Here is an 8,977-nt window from a genome sequence, read left to right as displayed (position 1 = left end):
CGATGCTTAATATGAGGTAAAGATAAGGGTTAGGAAAGCAACACACGTAGCCGGACCAAGGTGCGGAGTGAGATTTTCTAGATGCCGGACCAAGGATTTAGAAATACATAACTTATCACTTTGCATGCAAGATACTAGGAAAGAATTGTTATAGTTAGATTTATCAAGTTATGAACCTGTGGGGAACACGTAAACCCTAGTTACTTTGATTAACTGATTAAAACCCAACTTTCAAACCGTTAAGTGTCTCTTTCAATTTCGCTAGTTATTTTTACTCATTAGGAAATACAAACCCCCCTTTTTATGTTTTTTACTTTCCAAGGAAGTCATCAACCGAACAATAGTAATAAACAAGTTGAAGTTAAGTCTAGACTATTTTCCTCGTGGGAACGATCCCAACCTCACTAGTTGGGTTATTTACTTGACGCGACCGCTTTACTTCTCATTTGAGAAGTAAGTTTGAGCGTATCAACATGGTGAGTCTTTAACATGTTCTGATCCACATAAGTGAGCCTAAGAGTGATATCATGCATGCAAGCAATGAAAATAATCAGGATTGATAGTAATAAGATTGCAAAAGCTTAAATGAGGATACTGTTGTACAAAGGTTTTTTGGTGAGTCATAGCGCGTCGCTTGAGGACAAACAACGAATTTAAGTTGAGGGTGTTGATGTACCGTGGTTTCACGGTACTTTCAATGCTTTTTTCTTATGTTTAGTGTGTGGCTAGGGTCTTTTTGAAGTAATTTTAATAGTTTTTATCTGTGTTTTGCAGGAAAGTTATCTAAAACAGAAATGCAGAAGATTATGCAGAAGAGGTGACCTACAAAGTCATCGACGGCCCGTCATTCCATCAATGGTCCAAAGGTCGTGGTCGTCGACTGGATGTCCAAGCATTTAGAAGCAACTTGGAGAATTCTTACCAAGTGTGGGGCTACGAAAGGATCGACAGTTTGTCGACTGATCAATGGATCGTCTAGAAAATCGTCAATAAGATCAGAGAGTAGTCCCACTACCCGAAGTTGAAGAGAAACTATGTATGGAACAACAGAGGCATAGATAGACCGTAGGCGTATCGACGAACAGTGTTGTTGGTCCGTCGATTTGATCAGAGAATATGCTAGGATGAAGGGTGAAGAAGTTCCTAAGTATGGAATGATGATATGCACCAACGGTCTATATGTGCATCGATGGACCGTGCTGGTTGCCCGTCGATTAGATCAGAGAAGGTTCAACTTGGAGTCTTGAAGAATAAGCTAAGTGTGGACCGATGGAGGCAGTCGACGGTCCGTTTTCCATCGACGGACCGTCAGTGGTGTCGTCGATTGATGATGCATTTCTGAACAGACTTTCTTTATTTAGAACTCCTTTTAATTAAGGACTTTATTATTATAAATAGGGTTAAAAACCTTATTTTTGGTGTTATACTTTTTGTTATTTTTCATAATCTTGTTATTGGAAGTTGAGCTTTGGATTTTGGGAATTATATATATATATATATCTTCACATAAAGTGTATGTTCATTTTCACTTTTCCTGAACTGTTGCTTTTTAAAAAAAGAGTCAATTTTGCTATGCCATGCCCGTGGTGCTTGCTTTAAACTAAACCATTACTTCTTCAATCTGTATACTTTGCACTTTCCTGCACTAAAAATGAAGCCTTCAGGTTGGCAATCATAAACTTTTTCTTGTATTTGCCATTTAGGAAAGCAAACTTAACATAAAATTGGTACACATGCCAATCAAGTTGAGCAGCCAAGGCTAGAGTAGTTCTAACCTTTTCAAAGAGAGCCAGTGTTAAGAAAGTCTCATCAAGGTCGATGCCTTGTTTTCGAGAGTATCCATTAGAAACAAGTCAAGCTTTATGCCTTTTGAAACTTCCATCAGCATTGTACTTTGTTTTGAAAATCCATTTTAGCCCAATAACATTCTTCCCTTCTGGCAAATCAACTAGCTTCCATGTCGAATTTTTCTCGATAGCCTAAATCTCCTTTATCATCGCATCTTGACACTCTTCTTGCTTTACAATTTCTTCATAATATGTCGGTTCGGTAGCTAACATGGCAAAATACAAGATGCATAAACATCTAGTAGTGACCGGAACTTTGTTGGTGGCGTCTCGCTGGATGACGCCAATGGTGGAGAATGAGAGCTTCGTGAAGTAGAATTGTTGCGATTTCCATGAGAAGTATAGTCAGTATTGCTGCTACCAGGTGAGGAAAAGCAGAACTTGTTGTTTCAAGTATCCCTGTATGCCCTAATTCTGGTGAGGTGGAATATGGATGACTGAATCTTCTTCCTTGTCGTTCCACTCCCAGGCTGATTCTTCATGAAATACAACATACTTGCTGATAATCACTTTGCCACTAATAGGATTATATAGTCTATATACTTTGGATTGAGGACTATACCTAATGAAAATACATTTCTCAGATTTTTCATCTAGCTTAGTCGTAAATTAACCAAAGCATAAGCTATACAATAAAAAACTTTCAAGTGGCTTACTCATGGTTTCCGTCCCGTCTATGCTTTCAATGGAGTTCAATTCAAAACGACTTTTGTTCGAGAGATGTTTAATAGGTACAAAGTTGCAGCCACTGCTTCTCCCAAAAAATGAACAATAAGTCCCCTTGCATTAAGTAGGCTTCTGGCCATCTCAACCACAATACGATCCTTTCGCTCCGTCACTCCATTTTGTTGTGACGAGTACGGTGTCATAAGATTTTTGCAAATTCCATTCTCTTCATAAAACAAAGTAAAACCATTAGATAAAAATTCACCACCACTGTGCAAAGAGACTTAATGTTAGAGCCTGTTTGCTCCTACACGAGTGCCTTGAATTTCCTGAAATTATCAAACGCCTTTGATTTGAAACTCAGAAAATAAGCCCAAATCATACGACTATAATCATCAGTAAATAGATATAAATACTGACTCTTACCAAGTGACTTGGTCATCATTGGTCCACATAGGTCGGCATGTACAAGCTTAAGACAACGAGCATCTCTCCATGATTTTCCTACAAGAAATGGTTTTCTAATTTGTTTCCCGGAGATGCAACCTTCACATAAATCAACTGTAACAACCTTAAAAATGGTTATGCTAAATAATGCTTAATGTGTCTAGAATGCCTACGACTAGACCGGTTTCACACGGATTGATGCGCGTAGAACCATACCTCAAAACCCGTACGAAAGACAAACCATTTAACTTGGGGACTTAGTGGAGCTAGGAAAGGTTGGGTCCAGCCATGTAGGGCTCCCGAATATGAAGATTTACTCGGATGAGTCTTTACTGGAAATAAAAAAGGAAAATCTTAAGGTTGGAGGCTCTAGGGGTAAAATGATCTTTTTACAAGCTAAGGGTAGTATTATAATTACCCTAAATATATAATTAATTATTTAATTAATAAGGTGGAGGAGCATTTTGGGGAGAGAGGGCCGAAAATTGGCTCTTACAGAGAAGTCTTGCTTCACCCTGTTTCAAACCTAGGTGGAAGCGATAATTTAAATTGTTTTTTATTTAAGTTAGTAAATTAATATAATTGATTAATATTTATTATTTATTGTCCTATTTAATATAAAAGGGAAATCAGATTTTTTAATATTTAACTAAACCCTATTTGATTAAGTTTTAAACTAGAGTCCTAAGCCTAAGATAAGTCTCTCCTCTCACGTCTATCTCTCACTTTCACGATCAAACCAACTCTCATTCTTATTCTCTCTACTAAATAACGTACAAGAACAGAAAATAAACCAAAGTTCTTCACACTTGAAGAACTCACAACGAAAATTTTAAAGAAACAACTAATAATAAACGTTAGGTAAAGGAAGGAGATTTTCCATCAAAAGTTTGGTGTTGAAACTTGGATTTGGACGTGAGTGTTGGCGCAGGTTTGGCAGCAACATCAAGGTTCGAACGTCATAAAAGGTATGGTTTCTCTTATCTCCCGGTCCCTTACCCAAGAGACCCCTTAAGGTTCAGTATATTTCGTCAAAAAACTAGGGTTGTTTCCCCGTTGCATGTCCTTGTCACTAGCTCCCATTGAATCATAGGTTGGTTATGTTTGCTGGTAGAAAACTAGGGATAAAACGTGTTTTCCTGATGCTTTTGTGTTTATATGTATGTTCGAAATTATGTGACTTATGTTGATGTTTTCCGAAAATTTAACTACGTGCGTTTGGGTGTGTTGCCGTGGGTATTTGTCACGGTTTAGGAATTGAAATGGCATGTTAAATTTTTGTATTTAATGTACACATGTTATGTAAATCGTGATGTTCATGTGAGATGAAATGTGGCTGATTTGAGTGATAATCTCTTGGCTAAATGAATTCATGAAAATGCACCTAAAACGTTCTAAATGCACTATTAAATTCCCCTAAGAACTAACATGTAATGGAATGGAAAAGAAGCTGAAAATGTAACTCAAATTTCCAGAACCTACTTGACGAATTTCAGCAAATTTAAGTTGTTTAAAATTTCATGAGAAGTGATAAAAAAACAAGTGAGGTCACTGAGGGTCGAACCCGTGACCTCACCACGTTAAAAGTTGTGAAAATAAAGAAGTGAAAAACAATGTTGTAAGGGGGAATCAAACCATGCTCCTGGCTGTAAAATAAAGTATGAAAATAAGAAATGAGAGGAGTGGGATTCGAACGCACAACCTCTCGGTCAACCATAAGGAAAAATGAAGAGAAAATCAATTTGAGGCATGGGAATAGAACCCACGACCTCTAGGCGGAAAAGGAGAATTAAAAGAAAAATAAAGTGAGGCTATGGGGGTTCGATCCCATAACCTCATGGTCAACTCGAAAAAGTCATGGAAAGAGAAATTAAAATAAAAGGAGATGTGGGGGTTCAATCCCACAACCCCTCTGCCAATAAAGAGAAAATTTAAAGAAAAGAAATTAAAAGAAAATTAAGGCGTTGGGGCATGAACTTGGGTCCCCAAGCCGTGTGACCAAAATAAAATAAATGAAAAATATAAGAGTTGTCCAAGGGATTCAAAACCGGGTTCCCTTGCCCAAATTCCGTATTGATACATAAGTCATACTTGAATTAAATGTTAGAGAATAATTCTACCTACATAGATCGGAATTGAGATCTTGACATACATACAAGATGCATAAGTCTTATACCACATAATATTAGGAAGATATGAATCACTTAAACAAATTATAATTGAAGTCTCATGGCTTGTATGTATAGACCCATAAGTCTAACATACGTTAGAAGTAAGTGAACCTAAGATGTATGTAATGAAATGATGATATGAACAATGAAATGATGAAACTCTAGAAGGGTGAAGTAAGAGTGTGAAAAACACTAAATGGACAAGTGCATTGGCATAAGATGAAATGAACATTCACATAAAAAGGGGTGAGTAATTATGCAGAGCAAATGTGCTAATACTAATGATTGTGGTGAAAACATGATATGAGCCTAATGTAAAAGATGAGAGCAATATGAATTGAGCCTAAGTAAATGTTACCAAAACGTACACACCAATGAGAGTGTAAAGTTAATGAAGAGACCAGTCTGTATGAACACTCTAATGAAAGTATTAAGATTAACACACTTAATACTAATGATGAGATGAGAAATCATCTATTGAGCTATGATTTCCTCATACTAGAAGCTAACTTCCATTACGTATGAGTTGAATGTAATGGAACTTTATATTGAGCTCTGATAGACTAGCTATGAGCTGTGATGCCTTCTTTCGCGAAGGGCGGAGGTCACGTAAATCTTAAGAGATGAGACTGTCCGGCATGTCGGGTATGGGTCTCCTTATATCTTCTAGTCTTCAAACCTATACTACCAAAATAGGGATCTGGCGAGGTTCGATTACCATGTACGCTAACAAGTTTTGGTTAAATTTGGCCGGTGATTCCACCTGTTTTCGGTGTGGGGGTGACACTGAATTTCATGATGCTAACATGATCTAGGTCGGTTCAAGTTAAAGTTTCCAATTAATGAATGAGGTCAGCCTCAAATGATGCATATAATGAAATGAATGATACCAAAGGTGTTAGGATAGGATGATCAAGAGGTGAGGTAGACTTAAGTGATGACAGTAGGTCATTCTTGATCATTGCACAGCGAACCCGATAAAAGTCTTAAACTACATCCTAGGTATAGTTGGTGTTTACACTAGCCTATGAAAGAAATGAAATGAAGTATGTATGGATGAAGCAGACTCTGTGATTGCTAAGGAAGGCTCCCTACTTGAGGTCCCATATGTTGAGCCCTCATTTTGGGAAGTGTTATTGTCAAGTCCATAATTCAAATGTCTCATGGCCTATGAATGAATGATATGAAATATGTTATGTGCTATATTCAATAAGTTATGTGCTATGTGTAAGATGTTTTATTTCGTGTGAAATATAATAAGTATGATGATGCATGTTTCTCTCATGGCATGACTTTCCCAATCAAAATTTGGAAATTTCACTTACTTTCCTAGTCCAAATTTGGAAAGCTCACTAACTTTCCTAATCCCAATTTTGCAAGTCCACTGAGTTGACTTTCCATAATCATGTTGTTAGGAAAGAGTTTTTTTACTCATGTATGTCCTTGGTGTGTACTTGCATATACCCATACATAGTACAAGTGTGTACTAAACCCATAGAATTCTACAATTTTAGGTGCAGGCACAGGTGGACTCTAGAGCTTACAGGTTGATGTTGCAACTATCCTGATGTGGAACTTTCATACGAATTTGGCAGGCCCTCATGATTTCGAGGATGTCTACCAATATTATCTAGCTTAGATGTAGGCATAGCTTGTGGAGCATGTTCCACTAGTGTTTCTTTCCACTTTCATTTCAAACATTGTATTGGTGCCGTTTTTGTAAGAATACGTTTAATGCAATTATGAACTGTTTATTTCATTTGTTTATCTCTATATTATATGGTTAATTTGTTAATGCCTATTATGTTAAGTTTAAAATGTTTAGCATGAAATAAGAAAATAAAAAGTTCAAATTTTCCGTTAAAATTAACCTAGATGAAGTAAGAATCATGTATGTAGGCTTGTCTGCAACCTCTGAGAGGTAAACGACGTAGGTATCGTCTGGGGTCTAGATTCTGGTCGTTAAAAATTTGGTATCAGAGTGCTAGGTTAAATTCCGAGGATAATTAGTTCACATCAACCACATTGAGTAGTTTCTAAGTCATGGTAGTGAAATGCACCACTATCCTGAATTAGAGACTTCATGATGCGTAGGAAAATTTTCCCTTATTCTGATCTTATCGTGCCTTTCCGAATATCTGATTTTCTTGGTGTTATGAGAGTGTCTAACATAATCCTTGTTTTTTTTCTTTTCAGAAAATGAATACTTGGAGAACAATTGGTGAAAGGAGAGGAGGAGAAACTGATGGGGGCAATCAGGTTTAACCCAGGCTCTAGCTGAAGGAGTGGCTATGCCGGTTAGCCATGCTAGGTTAACTGATGCTGAGGTGCGGGCATCTCTGGGCCATATGGCACAAGCCATGACTATGCAGGCCAAGGCGATGATTGACCAGGTCAACCGGCATAATGTTTAGAGGCAAAACCCAGTGGTTTGCAGTATGGCTGACAGGCTGAGAGACTTTACGAGGTTGAATCCTTCTATTTTCATAGTGTCTAAGACTTTGGAGTATCCTTAAGAGTTTGTGGATGAGTTGCATATCATCATTGTGGCTATGGGGGCCACCAATACTCAAAAATAGATTTTGCTTCCTATAACCTCAAGGATGTTGCACAGACTTGGTGTATGATGTGGCAAGATAATCGAGTTTTGTGCGGAGTTCTGGTAACTTTGGAGATATTTAAGAGAGTCTTCCTCGAGAGATGCTTTCCCAGGGAGATGAGGGAGGCCAAGGTTAAGGAGTTCATCAACCGTAAGTAGGGATCCATGACAGTCAGGGAGTATTCCCTGAAGTTTGTTAAACTGTCGAGGTATGCTACTTCCCTTGTATCTAACAACAAGGATTAGATGAGCAGGTTCCTCACAGGAATCAATGGATATTTAGAGGAGGAGTGTCGGTCTGCGATGCTCCATGATAACATGGACCTCTCCAGGTTGATGGTGCATATCTAGCAGGTAGAGGACAGCTGGAAGAAGAGAGGTATTTGTGATGCTAGGAGGCCTAAGCCTGATCATCAGGCAGGTCCTAGCAATGGGGGCAAAAGGAATAGCTTTGTTGTCCGTGAGCAGCACGGATTTAATAAAGGGCAACAGAGTTCAGGAAACTCTAACATTCATAGCAGTACAAAACCTAGAGGAGGTAAACCTGAGCCCAAGAAGGGAAATGGAGGTGAGATGCAACGTCCTAGAAAGGACTGTGCTAAGTGTGGTCGTGTTCAAAGTGGAGAGTGCAGACAGGGCACTAATGCCTGCTTCGGTTGAGGTAAGAGCGCGCACATGGTTAAGGACTGCCCACAGAAAAGAGGTCAGGCTTGAGGTAATGCCCAGTCTAGGCCTAATCCATGGGATGCAGCAGCAGCCGAGCCTCCTAAGATTAATAGGTTCTACTTCCTTAAGGGAAGGAAGGAGCAGGAGAAGTTCGCTGATGTGGTCATAGGTATGCTTCAAGAATTCTCAACTTCTGTTTATGCTTTACTTGATCTAGGGTCTACACTTTCCTTTGTAACTCCTTTGCTTGCTCTCACTTTTGAAATATTACCTGAAGTTCTACATGATCATAGGGGTTAGTACACCTTTAGGAGAAAATGTAAGAACTGATAGAGTATACAAGGATTGCCCAATAGTTGTATGTGGTAAGACTATATGCGCTGAATTGATTGAGTTACCAATGCATGATTTTGATGTTATTTTTCGCAAGGACTGGATTCAAAGTTGTTATTCTTGCATGGACTGTCGTAATAGGGTTGTGAGATTTCGTTTCCCTAATGAAGAAGAGATAGTATGGGAGTGGTACAACTCGAGTCGTCCTAATCCCTTGATTTTGAACCTTAAAGCCAATAAAATGATGT

Source organism: Solanum pennellii, chromosome 11 (genome assembly GCF_001406875.1).
Source record: "Solanum pennellii chromosome 11, SPENNV200".
Classification (NCBI taxonomy): domain Eukaryota; kingdom Viridiplantae; phylum Streptophyta; class Magnoliopsida; order Solanales; family Solanaceae; genus Solanum; species Solanum pennellii.
This window is presented reverse-complemented; position numbering follows the sequence as displayed.